The following is a 27128-nucleotide window of genomic DNA, read 5'->3' as shown; positions in this document are numbered from 1 at the left end:
GAGAAAACTAGACTCCTTCCATGATGTGGATAACAGCTGCAGACTTGCCAGGAAGTATCCTTGGAGAGTAATGGGTTTCATGGACATGACTGTACCCAATGGCCTTGGAAACCCACAAAACTAAATTGGTACACACCTTTCAGCATGAGGTTCCCCACTACTCTGAGGTTTGTTCTCCCCTCACCAAAACTTTGGTTCTAAATTTACCTTGGAAAGACTTGGAGAAAACTGACTGTAAAAGTGTTGAAGCCAGGAACTTTGGGCTATTTATTTTTCCATTTCAAAAATGAAGTCAATCTTTCTGGAAATATTTTATCAATTTGTGTATCCTTGGTAAAATTCACCAATGTCCCCAAAGGAAGATGAATCAGGGAAGGATTTGATCTAAACTTATTCTTATTCCACAGAAGCAACATGCATGGCATGGTGGTCAAAGAACTGGATCTACAATCAAGGAAGTCTGACTTTGAATTCTTCTTCCCTGATATGTTAACTGTGTGCACAAGTCACTTGAAGTTTCAGATCTTTCATTTCCTCATTTGTTTTTTTTAAGATTTTATTTAGTTTGAGTTTTACAATTTTCCCCTAATTTTACTTCCTCATTTGTTTAATGGCATGATTGTCATGCTACCTCCCTAATGAGTTTGTTTTGAAGAAAAACATTATAGAGTTTTAAGTTCTCTAGAAATGAAGAAGCAAGCTTTCCTATAGAAAAGAGAATAATGTAGTTCTGTAATAACAAAACCAAGAGCCTAAAAAGATGAGGAAAAGTCCTTGGGAATCCAAGCAGAGGGTTATAAGCAGAAAATAAACTTGAATTAACATGGAAAGTGAAGAGGGAAGAACTGGAGAAAGGAAAGCAATTTTAATGGATATGGGGATACACCAACTGACAGGAAAAAAAAATATGTCAGGGCCAACGAAATGAGCTCTGGAGTGGAGAACAAGCAGAAGGTGCATTGGCCTGGAACCAGACACTGACAAGAAGAGCAGAGAGGAGTGTGAGATCAGAGAGCATCAGAAAGGACTAAAGGCTTTAGAAGGGATGCAGGCTGAAGTTGGTGAGATGATGACTAGTGAGACTGGGGATGGGCTAGGGTGGTGGAAGGAAGATGGAGGGAGGGAGGAGACAGAAAAGGAGACCTTTCAGACACAGCCATAAATGAGATGAGATGAGATAAACACTGGACAGCTATGCTCTTTAGTCCAGGTAAAGAAGAAATCTGAAGGTCAGCAGCCTGACCAAGAGAGAGCTGCCTCAGAGAGAAAATATAAACTGAAGAATTGCCTATATTCTCCATCTGAGAGTTCTACTTGAGGAAACGTTAGTCAAAATCATCCTTCCCACCCCCAGCCATCTGCCCAGGAACATAAAAGCAACCTATTCATCAAAAGAATAGAAAATCTGCCCAGACATACATGGCTTACAAAAAGTACCTTAATAGCTGCTAGAGCAGTGGGTAGAGTGCTGGGACCCAAAGTCAAGAAGACCTGAGTTCAAATCCTGCCTCAGAAAATTAATAGGTATAGACAAATCACTCCATTTCTGTTTGCCACAGCTTTCTCATCTATAAAATGTGAATAAAAATAGAACCTTCTCTCAGGATTATTGAAAGGTTTAAAAGGAGATAATTGTAAAGCTCACAGCACAGTGCTTGTCAAATAGTAAGTATTATATGAATGTTAGTTATTATTATTATTAATAATACTAATACTAATAATTCTATTCATACTAATATTATCTCCCCAATAGGAACAAATAGGGTGTCTGGTATGGTATAGTGATTAGGACCTTGCACTTGCTATCCCTAAGAGATGAATTCAAATCCCACTTAAGGCATTTATTAGTAAGATGTGTGATTCTGAGCAAGTCCCCTTTACCTATCTAGACCCCAGTTTCCTCATTTGTAAAATGAAGGAATTGACTTATTGACTTCTGATCTTCAGCTCCACATTGATGACTCTAAAAGATTATAGACTCTTTGAAGGTGACGTCTATTTTTGTTCTCTCTTTGTTCCCCACTGCTTACATAGGAAAAATCTAATGAATTTTTTGCTTGTTTGTTTGATTGAAAAGTCCTGTAGTGGTCAGTAGTACATGTCTCCATTTTAAGAGATGGAGAAATTGAGATTTGAGAAATGAAAGGTTTTTTTATTTAGTTTTTGCAAGGCAAATGGGGTTAAGTGGCTTGCCCAAGGCCACACAGCTAGGTAATTATTAAGTGTCTGAGACTGGATTTGAACCCAGGTATTCCTGACTCCAGGGCCGGTGCTTTGTCCACTGTGCCACCTAGCCACCCCGAGAAATGAAAGGTTGATGTAGAAATTGCAGATTGAGAAACTGAGATGATATGGCCTACTAATTTTAAGACACATTTGATTTGACTGCTTCATCTTTGACTATATCCTCAGTGCTTAGCAGAGTATCTGGTAAGTGGTTGGTGCTTAATAAATTGAACTGTTAATTAAGGTCAAGTTGTAAAGCAGAAAAGAATATCAGATGTCATTTCAAAAACAGTTCATGTTATATGTGGTGGAACACATCTGTAAACCCAATGACAGGGAGGTTGAGGCTACGGAATTTCTTGGGTGATCTGACTTGCAGTAGACTCAACCAATCAGGAGTCTTTACCTTCTGGCTTAAATATGGTAAGCACTAAGGAATAAGGGGATAAGTATCTCAGAGTAAGTGAAAACACTCTTGCTTATAGAAAAATCATGTCTTGCATTTCCAATCTAGGTGTTAAAAAGAATAAGTAAAGTCTAACTACTTCCTCATCCATTTTCATCACCTCTTCAGTTTCCTCATCTGTAAACAGAAGGGATTCGATTAGAAGGTCTCTGAGGTTCCTTATGATTCTAAGTCTATGATCTTAATGTCACACTGATAAGTTTAAACCATCAGGAGAATGAATGTTAGAAACTTCAGAACAAGTATTGTTTGAGTGCATTCAAGTCTTCTTCCCCGACTATTCCAAACAAAACAAATTGGATCCTTATTTCCTTAAAAAAATAAAAAAAAAAATAATGGAGGTACTTCCTAGAGGCAAAGATGTCAAACACAGGGCAATGTGCATTGGTAATTTGGAGTGATAATACACTTCTTAAGCTGCATGACCCTGGCGAAGAGTCCCCTCAACCCTCAAGAGTTCTGTTATTCTTATCTCCAAAATGGGTGTCATAATATCACCAACCTCATAGGGCTTTGTGGAGACTGAAGAAAACCAATGTCTGTGAAATGCTTTGAAAGCTTAGAGAGATATATACTTTTGATCAATAATGATAATGATGGTGGTGGTGGTGATGCTAATGATGGGTAATAATGATGATGGCTAGTGATAATAAAGGCAGTAGTGGTGATGCCAATGATGGTGGTTGAATGATTTTGATGAGTTATTAGCTAATTAAAAGCTATTAGTAGATATATGTTGAATGAATTAATTATTGCCAATATCTAAAGTTGCTTATTTGTTTTGGTCTATTTACTTAAATCTAGTTATAAATTGAATGCTGTATTTGATGGGAGTTGGTCATGGACTTTTCCCCCCTCCCAAAGATAAAGTCTTGAGACTAAGAAAAAAGCAAGGAGTAAATTGCTAGAGACCTTGGAATGAGAAGATTTGAGCTCTAGTCCTGTCTGTCATTCATTGCCAGTATTATCATGGATAAGTCACTTCAACTTTCTAGGACTGAGTTTTCCCATTTGTAAAAATGAGCATATTAAGATAAGGGTCCCATATCCTTCCCCATTAATCAACAAATCAGCAGAGCGTACTAGGAATTAATTAGGACCTCATCGAAATCGTGAGACATTTCCTGTGGAGCATCTTCTGTCTTTCATCCAATGGACAAAAGTCTTAGGATCCATTCCAAAGGATAAAAGGATAATCAAGATAAATAGTTACACACATATAAAAAATGTATATATATAGCTTCATATACATAGTCAAATATGCTATTTATCCAGGTAGTTTCAGAAAAACCCATCAAAGCCACTTCACACAGTTCCTTGACTGACTAGAAAAAGGTGAAGTAACAGACTTACAACCAAGATAATAAGGATGATCTAGAAGGTATCTTCATGTTCTAAATCCTTTGATTGCTAGGTCTTTACTCCGTTCTTTTAGTCCCCAGCCCAGGGTTCTTCCCATCACATTCCACTGTTTTGAACTTTCCTTGTCAAGCCCAGATCACTAATCAAATTCTCTTGGTTTCTTATGCCCAAACAAGGTGCTCCATTCCTTGTCATGTCCTGCAAAAACAAAAAGGAATAACAAACAATACACCTAGGGATAAAGATGACTTTTAATATTTAATCTAGCACATAAACACACACACTACATAAATACATAGGTATGCATATCTACATTTATGCATAAACATGCATATTTATATGTATTGTCTAAAAAAGCTATATCAACAAAGACATAGGCATAGAGATGAAGATGGAGAGGTAGGTCTAGATATTATCACCTCAAGTGAGTGAAAGATTGGGAAACCTCACAAGGGTTCACTTTGGAAAGATCTGAGTTATTACTCCTCACTTGTTCCCTTTCTTCAACTATAAAATGCATGTGATTAATCAGGTGAACTCTAAAGCACCTTCTCGTTCTAGCATCATGTGAATCAGTGATGAGCATGAGAATTGAGATGGATTGAAAAGAATCAGAAAGGATATTTTAGCTGACCTTGGCAGGAGCACATTAAAGTCTCAAGTTCTTGGCTTCCTGTTCTGACCAGTGACTCCTAAGTTTCCTCTGATTCTACTAGCTTGGTAAAGAGAAATTTAGAAAGAATTTCAACCAGCAAAACTGTTAAATGTCAGAAGAAGAACATAGCCTTAGTAATCTAGTCCAACTCCATCTTTGGAAAATAGACCTAATACTACCTACATCCCACAGCTGTTGTTAGGAGAGCCTATTGCAAACCTCAAAGCCCTATTGAAATGTTATTTAAAGAGATTTGCAACAATACTGTAGCTAATGGAAAGAATATGTCAATCTATACCCTCATGGGTCCACTTAGCATACCTCAGACTTTTCATACCAAAACAACCCTCGCTGGTCACCACTGCCCAATATGTATTTCTCTCTCTCTCTCTCTCTCTCTCTCTCTCTCTCTCTCTCTCTCTCTCTTAGAATGGAATCTTCTTGATGGTAGGATCTGTCTTTACATATATGTTTATAACCAGAACATGGAGGTAGATTGGTATATTGGAAAAGAGACTATCCTTACAGTCAGAGCTCTTGATTGGATATTACATTTCTAACTCCATAGGAGCCATCAAGCTAAGCCTATTTATTTTAAAAATGAAGACTGAGGCTCAAATGCAGAATTCCTATCCTCATTCTATCCAATTCTAAAGCTATGATCCAATGATGATAAACAAATTGCCATCCATAAGGGTCAAAGGAGTTTGTGCAAGGGGATCTCCCTATACCAAGCCTCATAGTTCCTTTGCTGAAAAGAGGAAACACAGTTCTGTGGATAACCTATGGGGTTTTACATCAAGAGGACCTGGGTTTGAATTTGGCCTCAGATATTTATTTACTTGGTCCTTTTATAATCCTATGAGGGAGGATGTTCAAATCATAAGTAACAACCTGTGCAAAAATATTTCTGTCCCTGGAAAGATGAAGAAACAGAGACTCAAAGACAGGAAGTCAGTTACCCATGGTCACACGACAAGAGAGATGCAAAGAAATCTGGAATATCAGTCTCCCAGTTCTCAGTCTAGGAAGCTCCTGTCAAGTGGAGTCAGGTGGATTATTCTGCAGACACTCAGTTGTCTTTCTATGTATGAGTATGGACTGCCTCTCTTGCCCTGGGTCTCTAGGAGACGTGGAATAATCAAGGGTAGAACTTCCAGTTTAAAATAAAATTTAATAAGCTCTCTAGAGAAATTAGCTGAGGTCAGAGATCTAAACTTGCCAAATAAACACATTGTCAGATACTAAAATGGACATGTTCTCCCTCCTGCCCCTCTTTAAAACATTAAGGAGCTGAATAATCCATTTTTTCTTCCCCAGCACTACATAGAACAAGGAACTCATAAATATTAATCTTTCCAACTGGAAGCATTAGGCCTTGTTACTTCAAGTGGAACTAACTGAAAATTAATGATGGTTTTCAGAAAAAAAAAGCAAGAATATATACACAGAAGCAATTAAACACAAACTTATTAATTATTTAACAACTTGTTAATGAGTAGAATCTCAGTATTCTGGTGCTTCCTTCTCCAAATTGCACTGACCACCTACCTCCCAACAAAGTTTGGTAGAGAGAAAGAAAAATAAAGACTTTGCAAAGTTTGGGGAAAATAATCGTAACTTGCATTTTTATAGTACTCACAAGTTTACAAAATAATTTATCACATCTGGACCCCCACCTTAAACCACCCCAAGATTTACAGTTAAAAGTGACCTCAGAGGCTATCTATTTCAATCACTTCATTTAGAGGAATGATAGTGGTTAAATGAATTCTTACAGCTAGTAAGATGAGAAACAGGATTTGAACCTGGGCTCTCTTATTTCACGTTAAGTATTCTTTCTAGAGCACTGTAATAACTCCAATTTGGAGTTGAGAAAAATGAGGCTAACTTGCCTTTGCTCTGATAGTAAGTGGGAGAGAAAACATTGAGCATATTTCTTCCTAATTCTGTTTAGCTCTATCTCCATTTCAACACTCCAAGACTGGGGGGAAAATTAAAGAGAAGGAGTTGAGTTTTGGGTCTAAAATGGGGAGATCTCAGGAACCCGAGGGATCAGTTAATCTTGCCCTTTGGTTTTTTCAGAAATTTCCCTCACTAAAGTCCTTCTTTGATGCCTCATGGTATCTTAGAGTGGACTATGGAAGCATGGAGTCTTTGCCAAGAGGGTACCAATTCTACCAGAATCTATCAAGCTAAAAAAAAAAAGAAAATCAAAAAATCAAAATAACAGCTAAAAATTATTGAGTCTTGCTATCAGATACACTTAATTGTGTGACTTTCAGTGTGTCATTTATCCTTGAGCCATAGTCATGCTTCTGTAAAATAAAGGCATTGCAATAGATGAACCCAGGTCCACAATGATGGCAGTAAGCAAATAACTGATTGGGCTGATTGAAATTCTCAGCCTTGGGGCAGCTAGGTGGTACAGTGAATAGAGCACTGGTCCTGGAGTCAGGAGGACCTGAGTTCAAATCCAGCCTCAGACACTTAATAATTACCTAGCTGTGTGGCCTTGGGCAAACCACTTGACCCCACTGCCTTGTAAAAAAAACTATTTTTTTTTAAAAAAAAGAAATTCTCAGCCTCAACTAAAATACTCAAAAGCAAGTCCTCTATCCTTACTTGGGCTTCAGAAGGAGCTCTGGATCTTCAGGGATGGATATAGGGATAGAACAGGGCAACTCCTAGTCACAACTTACTGTTATTCTTTTTTGTGGAGGTTTGTTTCTTTTGGTTATAGATGTCTTGTTTCATTGGGAACATTTCTGACAATTTTTGAAGCATAGATAGAGGAAACCTAGATTGACCATGTCTTCCAGAACATCCAACTGCCAGATTTTTGAGTACAGACTTGGAGGGTGGACCACAAGTCTGTTCTTGGAGGCAGGTCTAGTCAACTTGGACAAAGTCAATCATCAAGCTGTGAATGTGGGGTGCAGGGTGGGAAAATATGGTAGGTAAGTGATTTTTAGACAACAACCTTCTAAGCCATTAAGGAGTTTCAATCAGTATCAATGGAGGCATTAGCCAACCCAAACACAACCATACCAAAGAATCATAGATTTAGATCTGGCAGGGACCTCATAAATCTTTGAATGCATCATCTGTTTTTTATATATGTGAATTTTGAGACATAAATAATTAAAGTGATTTTCTCAAGGCTACTGAGGTAGAATTATATTAAGAAAAGAATTAAAACTCAGGTCCTTTGACTATAATCAGTGCAATTTTTCATTTAATTGTTAGCCAATGCATTCATAATAGATTTCACATGATTTCCATGATTTCAGTATGCCTTACAGCCTATTTTATTGGAATGAATATGCCAACTAAAGCAAGGGAATAACTATATTTCAGAACTACTGCCTTCACTTTTCCTAAGAATGCTGGCAATTCCTCCACTCCACGCAAAGATCTTCTTCCCTCTCTGGTTGATTCAAAGATAATGACTACAGCTTTTAAATGTGAAGCACAATTTTCTCTAGGACAAAAAGTGGATTCCATCAAGCACCTGAATGAGGCAAAAAGCTGAAATTTTGACCATTTTCACTTAGGAAATTTCCCAATGACTCTCAACTCAGGGAGTGAGACTTATTGGGCTTCCCAAGTCAGTAATTATGCTCTGACAACTTAAATGTCTCTTAACATTTGAGTGGTTAGTTTGAATAAAGTTTACATGAGGTATTCAATTAGACTTGGACAGTATAAGGCTGCAGTTTTAGTATAGCTGGGGTTACATCTAGACAAGGCCCTTTAGTCAATCATTGTGTGAGACAACATAGCATCACAAATTGATATAATGGACTCACAGCTAATATTAATTGTTCAGTCATTTCTCAGTAAAGCCCAATCTTTGTGACCTCACTGGGTTTTTTTTTGACATAGATACTGGACTGTTTGCCATTTCCCTTTCCAGTTCATTTTACAGATGAGGAAACTGAGGCGAACAGGGTGAAGTGACTTGATCAGGGTCACACAACCAGCAAGTGTAGCCTAATAAGCAAGATTTGACTCAGGAAGATGAGTACCATATCTTGCTTTACCTAGCTGCGACTCTGATGTTGATGTTCATCCTTTGCTATTGAAAAGGACTTGTGCAATTATATTTATTATAGTGAGGAAAGTATTGTGCAAGGCATCCTTTTTACCTGACTTTTCCAGAACCATTGAACCCTATGGTCTGATTTATAGGAAACAAGACGATTGGACACTACAGGAGTCTCTTGGTTTTGAATTGGATTGTCTTCCTCCCATGTTGGAGAGGTAACAGCACACCATCAGCACCAGGCAAGAATCAACATGTAATTTCTGGAGACAAAATGTGACCACCTGGTACATTCAAGTCAAGATGGACTAAATACCATTACAGTCTTTCATTCAGATCTTCCTTTTTTAATCTACTGAACATGTGATGACAACAGCTTTGACATTGAGTCAATGTCATCTTCATACTCAAGGGTCTATGTTACCTACTCTGCTCTTAGGATCCTCCACAGATCTTGAACTCACTGGAAGTCACAGGGATCCTGATGCTTTCTAAAGTCTGCTTTTTCAGGACAAACCCATTCCAGGTCTTCCCTGTCCTTCACAAAGAAAAGAGAACTCTCCCCAGGGCTCTACAGGCTTCTCCAGAATCAGTCCCATTACTACACTGGATGCTTCAGGGCACCCTCTTTCTCTCTCTGGATTCAGGGATCTGAACTGGACTTCCCTTCAATCAACCAAGACCAAGAGGCTATCTCTCCTCCCTTCAGCAAAGGGCTCGTATATCTCTCAGGACCAACTGACCAGTGTTCAACTGCTGTTCTTAACAAGCTATGTAAATATGGACAATTCACTACCCTTCTGAGCCTCAATTTCCAACTATGTAAAAATCAGTTATATAGGGACTTTCAGACTTACCTCCTCTATGAGACTCAAATGAGTTAATGTAGGTGGAGTGCTGCAAATGCCAATTGTTATTTTCAATTGGCAACATTCCCTTTTGCTTTTCTGTTTCCAGTTAGAGAATGACAAGCAGACCTACTGTAGAGTTCTCCAGATTGGCTGTTAAAGATGACCAAAATAGCTGGACAAACCATTTCACGCATTAGTTATTTTGGTTCTATTATCCAAATGCTTCACAGAATTCCAAAACTTTCAAGTTGGAAGGGATATTAGTGGACTACTTATCTAACCTATACCTGAATTACAAACCAACAATGAGGTAGAATTTATCAGCATTCACTCTCCCCTAACAGCCTCAAATTAACCAGTTCGAAATGAGTCTAATGTTTGTCTATGCTGGGTCATTTTTCTCCTCTTTGCAACTTCTACCTCTTTGGGCTAGCTTTTGCCCCTGAGGCCAACCAGACTATTTTCTTGAAACATGCTTTCAAGTATTTGAAGACTATTTATGTCTCACCAGTCTCTCTCCTCTACTTACCCACTCAACAAAAAACAAATCTTCCCCTTTCCTCCTTTTTTCATGAAATTTGGTGATTGAAAGTCTTAGTCTACACTCCAACTTATTGAGAAGTTCCTTAGAGACTCCATCTCTATTCCTTGAATATCTCCCTCCTGTGCTTTTACCTATCTTCCTGACTTTCCTTAAATCTCAACTGAAATTTTAACTTCTAAAAGAAATCTTCCCTATTCTCTAAATTCTAGTACTTTCCCCCTTTTAATCATTTCCTATTTAACTTGCTTTGTATCTATTTGTTGCATATTGCCTCCCTCATTATATTATAAGCTCCTTGTGGGCAGGGATTGTCTTTTGTCTGTTTTTATGTTAGCACGGTGTTTGATGAATGTTGTTGCCGTTATTGTTCAGTCACTCTGTCATGTCCCATTCTTGGCGATTCTTTGAACCATACTGTCCATGGGATTTCCTTGGCAAAGTTTGGAGAATAATAAGTGTTTAATACATGCTTAATGAATTGAGTTGAAAGTTGTAAAAATCTCAGCCATCTACAAGGACAGGGATGTTTTAAATATTTTTGTCTGTCTTCTTTTCATATGACTTCATTGTTCTATTTATCTGACTGATTCTTTTCAATCTCCTGAGAAAGGTCATCATTTATGGCCTTGTGAATAAGACTGTTGGATTTCAATCATGCTTCTGATAATTACTGAATATGCAGTCATGGGCAAGTCACTTAACCTTCTGTAGCCTCATTTTTGTCATCTGTAAATTGGGGCAATGATACCTACCAGATCATGATGAAGCTTATGTGTCAGGTACTTAGCATATTTTAGAGTACTAAATAAATATTGGTTATGATGATTTTTATTATCCACTATTGGTAATCCAATCACAATCTCAGGTCCTCTTTCTTCCCCTACAATCTTTCCCTTGGCGATTTTTGAATTTCCAATAAATGCAATTGTCATTCCTATACAGATTATTCACCGATCTACATATTCAAACCTAGTCTCTTGCTAAATATTAATCTCTCATCACCAATTATCTCCTTCAAGCATTACTTAACATGTCCAAAAAAGAAGTTCATTTTTCCTCCCTAAACCCACCCATCTTCCAACTCTGTCTGCTTTTGTCATCATCCATATTCATTAACTCAGAATTATTATACATCTTGCTCTTCAACTTTACCCACCACATTTTTCACTAACAAGTCTTTCCAATTCTAAATAATATACACCATTGAGAAAAATTATATTATTTTTGTTCAGTCATTTCAGTATTGTTTGGGGTATCCATTTGGGGTTTTCTTGGCAAAGACAATGAAGGTCTGCCATTTTCTTCTCCAACTCATTTTATAGATGAGGAATCTGAGGCAAATGGGACTTACTCAAGATTTAAATATGAGTTGGAAGAGGTTTTAGAGGAAAATTGACCCCACTCTTTCATTTCATTAGTAAGGCAGGAAGACCTGATTAGGTCCAGACTGGAGCAGTGATTTGACCAAATTATAATGTGAATTAGTATCTCAGCTAAGATTCAAAACCAGGATTCCCTTTTCTCAGGTACGTGACTTTACACTATCACCAAACTGTAGCATGTCCTCTCTTCCCTATAAAATTTGTTTTATTTTCTAGGATCCTGCTACTCTATTTTGCCAGATCAAGAGAATGTCTAATTCTGCTTCCTTAGCCTTAAACCCCCAGGCCTTCCCCTCTTAAGGGGCCTATAACAGATTCCTATCTTCTGACAGGGGATATTAAACTTTCCCTGCCACCCAAAAATAGAACCTTGGAATACATGATCATAGTTTTCAAATATCTAAAGGACTTTCATATTAAACAAAAATTAATCTTGTTCCATAATCCAGAAGCTGAGACAGGAGAGGAAATTGCAAAGAGGTAGCTTTGGGTTTGAGGCCAAGTTTAACTCCTTCACCAATAGAGTCATCCCAAAGGGAATTAAACTGACTTGGAAAGTCTAGAAGCAAAAGCTAGACAACACGGAATTTTGATCTACTATCTCCTGAGGTTGCTTTTAAGACTGAGACTTGTAACTATGAAGGAAGAGGGGCTGAAGAAGGTATGCCTTGGCCTTCTCTCCCCACCTTGCATTCCCTCAATTGCCACCCTTTAGGAGTGATGCACTAAATAAATAGGAAATCTAACTGATTGACTTGTTCATGATCACTACAGTCCTTTGTTAAGTTCTATAAATATAACCCCAAAAGGTAAAAAGAACAAGTCTTGTTCTAGAGAATAGATTATGTCTTAGTTTCCCCTTTCTGAACTACAAAGAAATATTACTCTGGAGACCATTGAGCCTAATTATCCAGGATATGATTTTGACTTTCAGGAATTCGGGGATTGTCTTCTGTTGATTAACATGGGTCTTCTCTTTTATCTTCATTGGATCATAGATTCAAATCTAGAAAGGACCTCAGAGACTGTCTAATCCTCCTCTGCCCATTATTTTATAGGCACAGAAATTTAAACCCAGAGAGGGATAGATTATTTACCCAATGTCCCCCAGATAGAGAAAGGCAGATCTGAAATAAAGTCTTTTAACAGAATAATAGGGCAGGCTTGCCAGAGAAATATGGGGCTAAAATGACCTGGAGTCAGAAGACCCAGACTGAACTCCAGGTGACCTATCTGCTATTTTATCGATGATACCTTTAACAAGAAACAGCTTCACTGGACCTTAGTTTTCTTACCTGGAAAATGAGGTGATGGAACTAGATGATCTTTAAGAATCCTTCCAATTCTATTATGATCCCAGCAACTTTCCTTTTATGCTTTCTATTATAGAAGAGATTTCTATTTTTTTTTGTTTTTGCAGTATTTCCTATGGCTGTGTACAACACACACATTCTCATACACACACATACACACAAACAGCACACACACACAAACACACACAAAGGGGAGGTACAGCTAAATGACTAATTGAATAGAGCATAGAATACTGGATCCAGGGACAAGAATATCTGAGTTCAAATCTAGCCTCAGAAAGTTATTTAACTGTGTGACTCTGAGAATGACACTTATCCCCTATTTACCTCACTTCCCCATTCATAAAATGCGTACACACTGGAAAAAAAAGGGAAACCATTGCAGTATCTTTGCCAGAAAAAATATGAACAAATCTCCATGGAGTCACCTAGAGTCCTACACAATTGAACTATCAAGTAGCAACAACAAAAATATGTGTGCATTGTATATTTACTTATTTACTACATATAATATATAAAGGCATGCTACATATAATTTGTGAAGTAAAAGAAGTACAATTAGATAGAAAGATAAATAGATAAATAGATGTATAGATTGTTATAAACACAGAGAGATGGAGAGACTAGAGAGAGAGAAAGGGGGATCATTATCTTTTTATGTATGTGCATATATATTTATATCTAAGTGTTTAGAGTCATATAGAAATAAGTGCCTATTTATGTATGTACAAATAAAATCAGTATCTATATCTTATATCTATGTATATATATATATATATATTTGTTAATATTTGACTTTAAGGTTTTACTCTGCCCTCTCAGGACTTATGGCTTGGATGTAAATTACCCAGATGTTGTGAATATATGGTATTTCATCATTCTGACTTTAGGGACTATTTATTCATAAAGATGGCTTTTGTCACTCAACTTATGTTATATGCCTTTTCCGTCAAAAGTAATTACTCAGGTTTCAATTCACAGCCATCTAGTTCCTCTACCATTCCTCATTAGCAATGATGATGCTGCAGAATTTTTCTCACTGCTCTGCAATAGACCCCATCCTTACTTCTAATATCTTGCAAGGATATGTCTAGCTCTCTGAAATCTTATCTCATCTTGGCACCGAAGTGACTCAAGTGAACTTCCTTCTATCTCCCCTCCTTCAGAAGCCAATAAAGTGCCATCTTTTTAGAGATGGGGAAAGAAAGGATGGTGAGAGAGAGAGAGAGAGAGAGAGAGAGAGAGAGAGAGAGAGAGAGAAACAGAGACAGAAAGAGACACAGAGAGACAGAAACAGAGAGACAGAGAAGAGAGACAGAGGGAGAGAGACAGGGTAGAGAACCAGGACAACTCCTGGCTATGAATGACAGCCTTGCATTTAAGTTACCACTGGAATGAAGCTTTGTTAGTAGGTGCAAGCACTTTCCTGGGGGAACTTAGAATAGATGGGGTTTTTACTCTCTTTCAGTACATGTAAAAAGGTCCTCAAAATCTTTGCAAAGAGTTGGATTTCAGATAAATGTTGCCATTTCCTTCAAGTGAGAGCGGCCAAGGACTGCTGAGTGACATTTTAACTTGGGAGAATGGAATGCTTAGGTGTTCATTAGCCAGTAACTGTTGAGGACTGATATAGGTGACATTTTTAAGAGCTGAATGTGGTGATACTACCTTATTAAATATGTTAACTGATGTGGCTGCCTGCCTCCTAACTTCCCATCTCACTTTTCCATCTATAAATAATGACAGCTTCTCTTCTTTTAATATCTCCTGAAAAATGTTTGCTTCCTAATACATGGATTCCCTTTCCAATTAAAATCTCAGAACTAGATGCATAAGCAAATTTAGAGAGCATCTAATTTAATACAAATTGGGGAACTGAGGCAAGAAAAATGAAATAACTTGCTGAGGTCACACAAAAAATAAATGACAGAACCAAAATTCAAACCTAGATCCTCAGATTCCAAAATCAATATATATGTACATATATATATATGTACATATATATATATATATTTTTAAAATAATTCACAAAGACCAAGGACTATTATTTTTAATTTTAAAAAACGTCTCATTTTGCAATACTTATATCTCATATATGTTTCTTCCTTAAGGATATGATTTCTCTCTCATCACATTCAACTTAGATCAATCCATGCTATGAGAATGATGTAAAGACTAGCAAACTGCCTTCTGTGGGGGTGGGGGGTGGGGGGAGGGAAGCAAGATTGGGGGAAAATTGTAAAACTCAAAATAAATAAAGCCTTTCTAAAATTAAAAAACCTTCTGCTTTTTCAGTATTTATGACCTCATTTTGAGTTTTTATTTTGGAAAAGCTACCAGATTCATTTGCCATTGTCTTCTTCAGCTCATTTTTATAAATGAAGAAACTGTGGCAAGCAGGGTCAAGAGACTTGCTCATATTCTCACACCCAGTGAGTGTCAGAGGTCAGAAGTGATCTAAGAAAAGAAGTCTTGCTGACTCCAGGCCCAGCATTCTTTCCATTACTCCACCTAGTCATGCTTCTTCACTTTTACTTTTCTTCCTCCCTCCCTCTCTTCTCAATCACTATCTATACTCCAAATCACCAGTTGGTTTCTCTCTTGTAACCAGTGACCCAATAGAATGAAAGGAAAATAGTTGAAAGGGACTGTAAGCAATCAATCAATCAACCAATATGAATTTATCGAAAACTTGATATAGACCCAACTAAGTGTTGGGAATCCAAAGATTAAAAACTCAGTCACTGTCTTCAAGGAGCTGACCATCTAGGGGGAGACACACACACACACACATATACATATATACATATATACATATATATATGTATATATATGTATATATGTATATGTATATATATACATATATATGTACCTAAGGTTAGATCAGGAAGGGCATTTTGTAGGAAGTAGTAATCTGACCTTAGGAAAAGGCTGGGATTCCAAAGGGCCTGTGATAAATCTCTCAAGGTAGGAAGTAGAATGTACTTTGAGAGGGCTATTAAGTAGACTAACTTGGGATAGATGATAGAGTCTGGATCTCAGGTCTTGAACCTCCATTTGAGCAGATATCCAGTTGCTGCCAAAGGGAAGGAAGGAGTGAAAGAGAGCCAAGATGGTGACTTAGAGGTGTAGAGGTGTCCTGCTTAATTCCCTCGATATTTCTCTCCAAATAATTTTACATTAACTTTTGCAATCAAATTTTGGAACAAGTGAGATATTTTTTTCTGACTTAGGAGGTTCACAGGAGAAGTTTGTGACAAGAGGGCAGAGAGGTCTATCTAGAGCTCACACATAAAGCATCAGGATAGATGCTCAAACATCAGTTAGGAGTTTCAGGCGTTCTCAGCCCAGAGCCCATGAGGGGCATCAGACAACTTATCAGAAAGAAATTACAGGGGGCAGCTAGGTGGTGTAGTGGATAAAGCACCAGCCTTGGAGTCAGGAGTACCTGGGTTCAAATATGCTCTCCCACTTAATAATTACTTAGCTGTGTGGCCTTGGGCAAGCCACTTAACCCCATTTGCCTTGCAAAAACCTAAAAAAACAAACAAACAAACAAAAAAAAGAAATTACAGAGGGCCTTGCTGCCACTGGGTGAAGCCAGTGCCAAAAGGTAACTCTATTGTCCATACACAGTTCTGGATCACAGTTCTAGGATAGAGAGGAGCCCTGGGGGATGACTACAAGAAGTTCTTTAATGGTAGTTCCAAAGCAAAGACTGAAACAGAGACAAAAAAAAAACAGTGTAGTGGAAAGGGGGGAGAAAGAGAGACAGAGACAGATAGACACAAGCACAGAGACACAGAGAAATATAGAGAGACAGAGACAGAGAAACAGAGATAGATATTGAGTCTATATGACAATTAAAATTGGTCAGACCTTCATCACCACATAGACTTAGAGTTGAATGGGGTCAACAGAATGAGTCCACTTACTTGATAAATGAGGATTGAAACCTAGAGAGGTAAAATGAATTTTCCAAGATCAAACAGGTAATTAGCAATAATACTGTACTGTAGTGTACTGTACTGTTGCTCCTATGCCTTGGAATGTAATGTTTTCCCCATTTATTATTATTATTACATATTCCCCTCCATATGAAATTTGATTTTTAATTTTTTTTTATTTACTTAAGGCCATGAGGCTAAGTGACTTGCGCAAGGCCACACAGCTAGGCAATTAAGTGTCTAAGGCTGGATTTGAACTCAGGTACTCCTGATTCCAGGACTGGTGCTCAATCCACTGCACCACCTAGCTGCCCCCATAAGAAATTTTACAGACAATCATTTGCTTTGTGTGTTCCCAATGTAACCAGTTAAGCATAGTTGCTACACTAATACTGTCCAAGGATCCATTGCACTAGTCTAACCAAGTCAACCTAGCATTCAAAGTTCTTCAATCAATTCAGCTTAATTTATAGAAGCAATATAAAGATTAAAGGGAACAGAAAGTCCATTTAATCTAACCCTGTTGGTTTATAGCAGAGGAAACTGAGACTCAGGTAAGTCTCATGACTTCTCCAAAGTCATAGATAGTGTCTTCCAAGGTCATAAAATCAGCATCGAGTAAATTCAGTAACAGCCTACTATGCACAAGTCTTTATGGTAGACAAGACTAGTCCAAGAAGAACAATGGTTGTGCAGCTAAGATCCTGCTCCTCAAAGTTCTCAGTCATGTTTGATTTCTATGAGGCCCAAAGAGAACCCTCACCTCAAACACAACAGACTTTAGTTCAAATCCCAGTTTGTATTTGGGTCTCCTTTTCAATCTGACTTTCAGTTACCTAGCTTTTTATAATTTTTTCTCCTTGCTTCTCTTCCTTTCTACCTTTTCTCCTTCTTGTTCCCCTTCCTTTCTATTTTTTCTCATTCTTGTTTCCTTTTCTGCCTCCCTTCTCCCATCCTTGCCAGATTTCTGGGAAACTTTCAGGGAATCATGATCACTTCTTTCAAATATTTTCAAGGCTGTCACTTGGAAGTGGAGATTAGCCTCCACTTCTCTGAGAAGCACTAGGGCCAGAAGATGTAAGTTGAAGTTTGATGGTGCCAGTGATTAGAACTGCCCCACTGTGGAATGAGCTGCCTTGGGAGATGGTGGTTTCTCCCTTCACAGGCACTCTGCAAGAAAACATTGAATAATCAGTATTCCTTGATGCTTCAGAAACAATATGAAAGTGCTTTCCAGACTTCAAGCATTCCACAAAAGGTGAGCTCTAACTGTTTCTTGGAGCTTCTCCCTATAAGACAAATTCTTATATCCTGTGGAGTGCTGCCAGCCATAAGCAACCTGACTTTGATGTAGTTCTCTTTTCTCTGCTTTCAGAACAGAATATCTGGCAGACATGGAAATTATAGAGTTGCCCAAGTCATCCCAGGGGCTGTATTTTCCCCTGCCCTCAAACTTCTCCTTAATTTGATGCCAGAATTGATGAAACTCATGGACTTAGCAAAGAGAAACTTGACTTGTCCTTCAGCAAAAAAATCCTTCCCTAACTTCCTCAGGAGCAAGTGGACCCGATGTAGAGCCATACATCTTGGGTTCAAATCCCAACTCTTTCCAATATTCCTTGTGTAAATTTGATAAAGTTTCTAACATTGTCTCAGACAGCTCTCTAAAGTTAAATAACAGAGCCACAATCCTTCACATGTAGTTAAGAAAGTTAATGTGGCACAACTGATAGGTAGTCTTAGAATCAGAAAGACATGGGGTTGAATTAGCAACCCCATGTCTTTCTGACTCTAAAACTATCTAAGACTACCTCTTGGGGATCCCATGCAACTTGCCAAGAATACAAATTACAAAGGAGCAACAGATCAGCATTGGTAGAGAGAATTTCCTAACCGGAGACCATGCTATGTGCAAATGCAATTACATTAATGAGGCAGACAGGGATAGATGGAGAGAATTTGGAACTCAAAATTTTAAAAATGTGCTTAGGGAAAAATAAAATACTGAAAGAAGTTCAAAAAACCAAATGCAATTATAAATGTGAAAAAATGCAAATAAGATGAGGGCTGCCTAGATGACCTCAAAGTCCCTTCTAGCTCTAAATCTATGATAATATCACAGCATCTTCCAGTTTTACAAACACTTGCTCTTGCTAGTTTTGTGACCCCGGGAAGCCACTTAACCTCTCCTGAGGCCAGATTTGACCTCACAAACATAAGTTTTCCTGATGCCAAGCCTAGTGCTCTATCACACTACTTAGCAGCCCCAACACTTCAAGGTGAGTGTAATTATTATACTCATTTTGAACAGGAGGAACCTTAGACAGGCAAATAGAAGTGATCTCCCCAAACTGGTGTCTGGGGCTAGATTTGAATTCAAGGTTTTCTGATACCAGGTCCAGGACTCAACACAGGACCATGTAGATACCAATGGTAAAATTGTCACTGCCTTCCAAAAGGTTCTCCCTCTACTCTCTCTAATGGGAAGGCTTTATTTTCTCTACCAAATCAGTTTGTTAAGTGGGTGCTAGGCTGCTTCTATAAACAATCTGCCTTCCACATCCACTTAGGTCCAGGGTAAGTGAATTTTGATAACATTAACCAGATACCTTCAGAATACAAGGGATTAGAGGAAGAGTCTTAAACTGACCCAAATTTCAATCTTTTGGAGATATGAAATGACACCCAAGAGAAAGTAAAAATCATTGAACAGTCAATATAGGAGATCAACACTCTGGAGTCATAGTATAATTAAAGGTTCAGAGATGTCTCTGGCTCTGGGTTCCATCCTGCCTTTGAATGGAGACAGTGCTTCCAATTCATCCATTGTTTAAATATGGAAACCAAGGAATTCTCATCATTTCCCATCTATTTTCCAACATTAAATCACCTTCAGAAATTTGTCCTTCTTCAAGATGAAATCAACTCACAGCTTTACATTTTCAGATAAATGCTCAATGAAGGTGCATGATTTCATCATGTCCCCTTTCCATTAAATTTTCAAATATTTTTGTTGAACAGTCATTCTTCAGTTGTGTCCAATTATGTCACCCCCATATAGGATTTTCTTGGCAAGGACACTGCACTTCTTTGTCATTTCCTTTTCCAACTCATTTTTATAGATGAGAAAATTACAGTAATTAGAATGAAGTGACTTCCCCAGGGTCATACAGTTCCTAAGTGCCCAGGGTGAGATTTGAACTGAGGAAAAGGAGTCTTTCTGACTCTAGGAACAGCACTCTATCCACACTGACCCAAAATGTTTTATTAACATTAGAACACCCCATTAGAATGTGGGCTTCTATAAGGCAGGCACTGTCAAAGACACTTAATAAATGTTTGCTAACATTGGTGCATCTCAAACTGGAAGGGTCCTCAGAGACACATCTAGTTCAGTGCTCTCATATTATACATGAGAAAACTGAGTCTTGAAGGGAGGAGACTTGTAAAGAGTCACATAGTCATGGAATTTGAGAATCATAGATCTAGAGTTAGAAGGAGTCTCAGAGACTCATCCAGTGCAATCACTTCATTTTACAGGTAAATTAACTAAGGCCTACAGAAGTGACATGAGTTTTCCAAGGTCCCATAGGCAGGATCAAAGAATGCATTTGAAGTTAGATCTTCCAAATTTGAAGTCTATATAATTTCCTTTGCTCTATTTCCCATTTCTCCCATTGGGTTAGATATGATTGTGAGAGCCTAGACTGGTTAAGTCAAGCAAAGAGAGGACAGTAGAGCCATTTTGGGAATTCTGTTCTACAATGTTGAAATATCAGTTTAATAGAGTCATCAAAGGGAACATTAATTAAGATTGCATTCCATCCATGCCTGCTCATACTTTTCCCTTATCCTCTTATGTACACCTTTTTCCATATCCTCTCTAAAGGAGTTATCCAATGGGCAAGTCACCTTCCAAAGTCTACTCTTTACTTCTGTGCCTGGCCTTTGGGACAGTTTTATAAATGTTGATGTTTGTTCTTCATTCTTGAAAAAAGACTGTGACATCAGGGAGGTGATGCCATGGCAAGCAGGTGAAATGGATTTGAGTGAGGGGTAGGGCTGTGCTAAGTCACCAGCATCACCTTCTCCTCTGGAGTCACCTGGGTCCAATGGTCAGATCTGAATCAGGACAACTGGAGATGGCCCTGGATATGAGATGAACAGGGTTAAGTGACTTGCCCAAGTGGGGACACAGCTAATAAGTGTCAGAGGCTGGACTCGAACTCCCATCCTCCTGATTCCAAGGTGAGGACTCTATCCACTGCATCACCTAGATGCCTGATTTTATAAATCTAAATGAGTAGATACCAAGTCAAAGCTATAAATAATCAACTGTGGAAGGGAATTTAGAGACCATCTAGTCCAATCTTGTCATATTTTTAGATGGGGAAACTGAAGTCAAGAGAGGAGAATACTTTGCCCAAGCTTTTAGGACAATGCCCTTCACAATCGTATGTCTGGAAAGAAGGTTTCAAATAATCTGTAAAAGTACAAATATCTATTAATTAATCTTGGAGCTCCCTGCTTCCCCAGTGAGTTTGTAAATAATAACAAATTACATTTATATGCTATTTGCATATATCATGTTATTTGTTCATCACAACAACCCTATGGAGTAAAGGATAGCCATGTCCTATCTACTTATGAAAGACTCACAAGTGTTTCTCTGTAAGTAAGAGCCCAGAGTCTAGACTTAAAATAACTGTGTGTATTGAAGAGTGAATTTTGGACTTAAGATAACACTCGGATTTACATGATATATCTTTCCTCTGGAAGAAGGACTTGTTTATTTTTAAGGGGAGTATGGTTATATAGTGAAAATTGTCAGAATGTGGGACAGAGGATCAATAGCTTCATCTCCTTTCCACTCTGGTTGGTGAAGTTTGGAGGTCATCATCATGGCTTTAGTGCTAGTTGCCAAAGGTATGAATGGAGTTTGAAGGGATTTATTCATGCCAAACCAGATATCAGGTGGGTTTCAAGGAGGTGGGTGGCACAAACAGGGAAGGAAAAAAATCACCAAAAATGGGTTAAAGGTCATCTAATCAAACTTCATCACAGAGAGTACAAAGCTTATTCCCAGAAAGATCCAGATCAAATTTCAAATTAGTTGCAGCAAAAGAATGCAGAATGGTGGACTAAGTGTTGAGCAGCTAGAGTTGGAATCTTAACCAACTTGGTAAATGACTTTGAGACTTCTTCTCTGTGAAAGAAAAGAGTGATGGAGAAGGAATCCATTGCTCTCTCTGTTCCCTTCCAGCTCTAACATTTCTCCAACTAGAACCATTTCAGTTATTTTTTTTCACACTCCATTTCCTCTTCAGTTCAACCCAGTCCCTCCATCTAAGCTGGCTATGGGAAATACAGATAATGTGAGGTGAGTTCCTTGATCTTCAAAGAAATTTTAAGCCATGTAATGGATATCATGTTTACTGAAGGCAGGTTAACTCTAAGTCTAATATCATCTCTATTATCCTATACAATTTGTTAAAAACAAAAGTTCAAAGAGTACTATTTTTCTTTGTAGAAAGAAGACTAATAATACTATTTTACTTTTTGTTCCGAATGTATATTATGATTGTACTGCTAATGAAAACTCAGAGATTTGCTTCATTGTCAACTGGTAGGTGATTTGATGAGAGATGTTTAGAGAATTACTTAAGATTTTGCATATGATTATGCAGCTATCAGTCAATGGTCAAACATCACTTAAGTATTTAATTGGCCTTGTGTTAGAATTCAGAGCATTATAACAAGAAAAATCCTTCCTCTCAAAGTTCTTATATTCTGTATTGAGAGACGTGTGTATAGATGGATGGACGGATAGACAGACAGACAGACAGACAAATAGACAAACAGAAAGACAGATATACATAATAAAATTCAGAATAAATGAATACAAAATAAATTCAAGGCATTTAATTACAAGGTCATTATGGAGAGAGAACACTAGCAATGCTTGGGCTGGGGAGAGGGGGCAGAATTCAGGTAAAACCTCTTCTAAAACAGAGATGTCAAACTCTCTAATCAACAATACTCCCCAAACTTGCTGAACTGAATTGAAATGTAGTTACTATTTGATGTTAGTGTGTTGTTCTAAAAATGCATAAACTTATGTGACTTTCCAAGTCAATATGTGGACCATAGGGATCCATATGTAAAATTTAGTTACTTCTATTTTTATTTGAGTTTGAAAACACTACTCCAGAAGATGGTGTTTGAGCTATATCTTGAAGAAGGTAGTTGTGGGGTGAATAAGGACAGAATTCTGGGAATAAGGGCCAACCAGTGAAAAAAAGAAACAAAGATAGAGGATGGAACAATATGTGTGAGGAACAAGGAGATGTCTAGTTTGTCTGGGGAGAAGAGAGTGAAGCAAGGAGTCTTGTTTTAAAACTTGATATTATTGACTAAGGTCAGATTGTGAAGGATTTTAAAATCTAAGCAATGGACTTTATATTTGATTCTGGGGATATTTAGAAGGTCTCAGAGTTAATTGACCAGAGGAGTGATATGGTCAAATCTGCACTTAGGGAAAATTGTTTTGGCAGCTGAGTACAGTTTGGATTGAAGTGGGGAGAGAGTTGAGTCCATAAGACTAAATAGGAGGCTATATCATAGTCTACAGAAGAGGCAATAGTGACTGAACCATGGCAATGGCATCAATGTGGATAGAGAAAATGGCATTATTCCTAGAGATCAAGATTTTTCTACTGATAGGATATATGGCACAAGAGAGAGTCAGAAATTGAGAGTAACACAGGTTAAGAGTCTGGGAGACTAGTAGAATAATGATGCCCTTAGAAGAATTAGATTTTATAGATAGGGGAGTTTAGGAGACTAGAATTATGCCTTTTAGATATATAGCTTATGTGTCTGAGACAGTACCTGAACTCATTTGAAGGCTAGTTCCCCATCCACTTTGACATGCTGTCTCTGCTAAGAAAGAGGCAGTCTTGGGTTCAAATCCTACCTCTGATAACTTGTAACATTATAACCCCCAGACACTCTCTGGGTCTAACCCTCCTTAACTTTAGAATAATGGGAATTGAACAATGTGATCTCTTTCTGTTCTTTCAATAGTGTCCTAAGATCTGATGCCTTCTACTACCTCCATTAGACTTATCTCCTGAAGTCTAGGTAGTTTGGGTTTCCATTGGAAGGGGAGAACTGCCTCACAAGGAGCTTTCCATACTGACAAAATCAGAGATCAACGATATGAATTTAAAGCATTCATGAATGGAATGATGACAAATAAACAAAAAAAAAATCACCAAATTGGTTCATGGGAAAAACTCCTGGCACATTTCTGACTTGTCCTCTTAGAAGTGATTCTGCCTAAAACAAGGACCCTGAAGTTGTCACCTTACACACAATAGCAAAAACAATCCTTCTTCATTTTATGGAAGGCCACCAATTTTAATCATCTTTTATGGCCCATCTTAATTGTAGATCATGTTTAATGACAGTTTAAAAAATAAGTTATTCCCACCGACATCTTTATGACCTACTTAATATCACAGATCAGGAGTTTTATTGGGTTGCATTCTGGGTATTATACACAAACTTGGAAATCAAAGGGGGGAAAAATTACCCCTATAAAGTTATGTATTGTGGCATGGGAAAATGCTGATAATAGGCTTACAGGAGAATTGTTCCTGATTACATGGGTTACCCTGGGTTTTTATTTCTGCATCTGGATAATAATTGCCATTTTACTGCAAAAGCTGAGTGTTGGATAAAGACTTCCCTTAAGGGGCAATTTAATTTTATAATAAAAATTTAAAAAAAAATAAAACTCTGCCCAGGGTCAGTATTATGGAAGAGCAAGGAATATTTGAAGAAATTCTCTCCCACCTCCAACAACAGTCACCTTCCCAGAGGGCTGCTCTGCTGGATTCAGCCTGGCTATTTGAGGATTTGATTTCTTAATACATTGCAGGAATGAAAGGGATGGGAGGGAGGACATGAAAGGCTTGCTAATTATTAAATCAGCAGTGCTATTTCAAATGGTTGGAAAAAATAACAAAACAAAGAAAAAGGAAAGAAAGTTTAGAAAACACTTACTGGGTGGTATTTAGATCATGAATCCATAGAAATGTTTTTTTTTCTGGGAGTTGAAAAGCAGCTATAGGTGCTGAGTCAGAATACCTGAGTTCTGATCCTGGCTGTAGTTGAATAACATTCAACCAATAATCATTAAGTACCTACTCTTCAAGGCCATAGGTACATAAGCAAATAATATTGGTTCTAGGGTTAGCAGCCCTGGGTTCATATGTAGCTTCTGAAACTTCTTACATGTAAAGTCTTGAACACATTATTTAATTTTCCTGGATCTCAGTTTCCTCATCTTTAAAATGATAGATATAGATGAGTTCTGATCCTATGAGTAGTCCCTGACATCACGGAGCTTATATTCTCTCTAGAATATAATGCTTATTTTTTTTTAGGTTTTTGCAAGGCAAATGTGGTTAAGTGGCTTGCCCAAGGCCACACAGCTAGGTAATTATTAAGTGTCTGAGACGGGATTTGAACCCAGGTACTCTTGACTCCAGGGCCGGTGCTTTATCCACTGCACCACCTAGCCAACCCTATAATATTTATTTTGAATCTATCTACCCACAGTTCCTTGGGAAGTCAAGTCCTATTTTCACACTTCATTTTTCTCCTAAAGTGGAGTTGATTCAGAAAATGCCCAAATTTTCCTATATCTTTTAATTTCCTATCTTTTTTTTTCTTTAGGTTTTTGCAAGGCAATGGGGTTAAGTGGCTTGCCCAAGGCCACACGGCTAGGTCATTATTAAGTGTCTGAGACTTAACTCCCTATCTTAATAGGTTCACAGGACTTAGCAAAGTCCTTAGAGCATAGAAGGGACTTGATGGAAGTTAACTGATTGATTGTTTGATGTCCCTTCCATATTCTTTTTATTCTAGACTGTGACCTCTTCTGTTCTCTACTCAGCTATCAGGAAACACTCTTATGGATAACTACACCATTCTAGAACTCACACACACATTAGCATAAGAAGTCCAACATGTAAAATTGAAACATAAAACAAAACAAAACCCAACGGATTCAGAGGTCTTATACATCCTTTTATTTACTTATACATCCTTTTAACTAAGTACTCTTATTTTGATAAACATTTATTAAGCATTTTCCATGAGTCTTGTTTCCGGTTGTTGCTGCTTTTGTAGTTACTATTTGTCTTTCATTTTTTTGAAGAAGACCAATGACATTGCAGATGATGTCTTGACATATACACGAATTGGATTTTAAGTGAGGTTGAGTTCCACAATGTTGTCAGACTCACTTATCCAGAGTCACCAAAGTCCAGCGGTAAGGAAAAAAGTCACAACTGTGAACAGCCCAGGTTGAAGTGGATAACCTTGATTCTGATCCTGGTAGTGGAAAGTTGTGAAAAAGACAAAAGCAACAATCTGCAATCTACCATGATGGGAAGCCTAGTAAGACTGATGGAGGACAGGATTTAGGATCAGTGTATACTAATAATCAATTTTCATGTCTGATCCTTACTTATTGGTAAGCAAGGGGAAGACATTACTTTTCTCTGACTCAATTTCCCCCTCAGTTAAATGAAAGTAATAATACCTGAAGTACCTTTTTCAGAAGATTTTTCCAAGGCCATTTGAGATGCTGGAAATAAAAGCACTTTGCAAAATTTAGAGCATTACATAAACATATAAAAGGCAGTTTTTATTAGTTGGGGGATGCAGTGACGGGTAAGAGGCATGCACAAATAAATTTGACACAAGAAGGAATATGATAAAGGCAATGAAAAACACTACAAAAATATCTTAGGGATATTTGAGAAATCATTTAACATGCAGTTAATAAATTCTTAAGATGTGTTAGGCATTGTGCTAAACTCTGGAAAAATAACAATCATCAGCAGTCCTTTCCCCTCTAAGGGGTGAGAACAATCCATTTAAACATCATAAATATAAATTGATTTTTGAAGTTACTGATCTATCTGATACTCCTGGGAAAATCCCTTTCAAATCTTCCAAGTTACCCAACATCTTTTCTTCCCACACCCATTACCATCTTTCTAATGAAGTGAGGCTAATTTATTTTGACCTTGTACATGTTGTTTTCTCTAAACTCTTGAGAGAGTTGATTTAAAGATCTGGTTTCTTGACATTAAAGTTAAACCATCCTTTCATCTTAATCCCATTGGAGTATATTATGAGAACCACTGGGAAAACCTTTTCAGATTTTTTTAGAAATCTTTCTTTCTCAAGAGAAAGAAAAAAATAATCTATGGTCATAGGGAAAACCCCCAAGAATAAAGGAAAGGATGACTAAC

This window comes from Macrotis lagotis, chromosome 1 (genome assembly GCF_037893015.1).
Source record: "Macrotis lagotis isolate mMagLag1 chromosome 1, bilby.v1.9.chrom.fasta, whole genome shotgun sequence".
NCBI lineage: Eukaryota > Metazoa > Chordata > Mammalia > Peramelemorphia > Peramelidae > Macrotis > Macrotis lagotis.
This window is presented reverse-complemented; position numbering follows the sequence as displayed.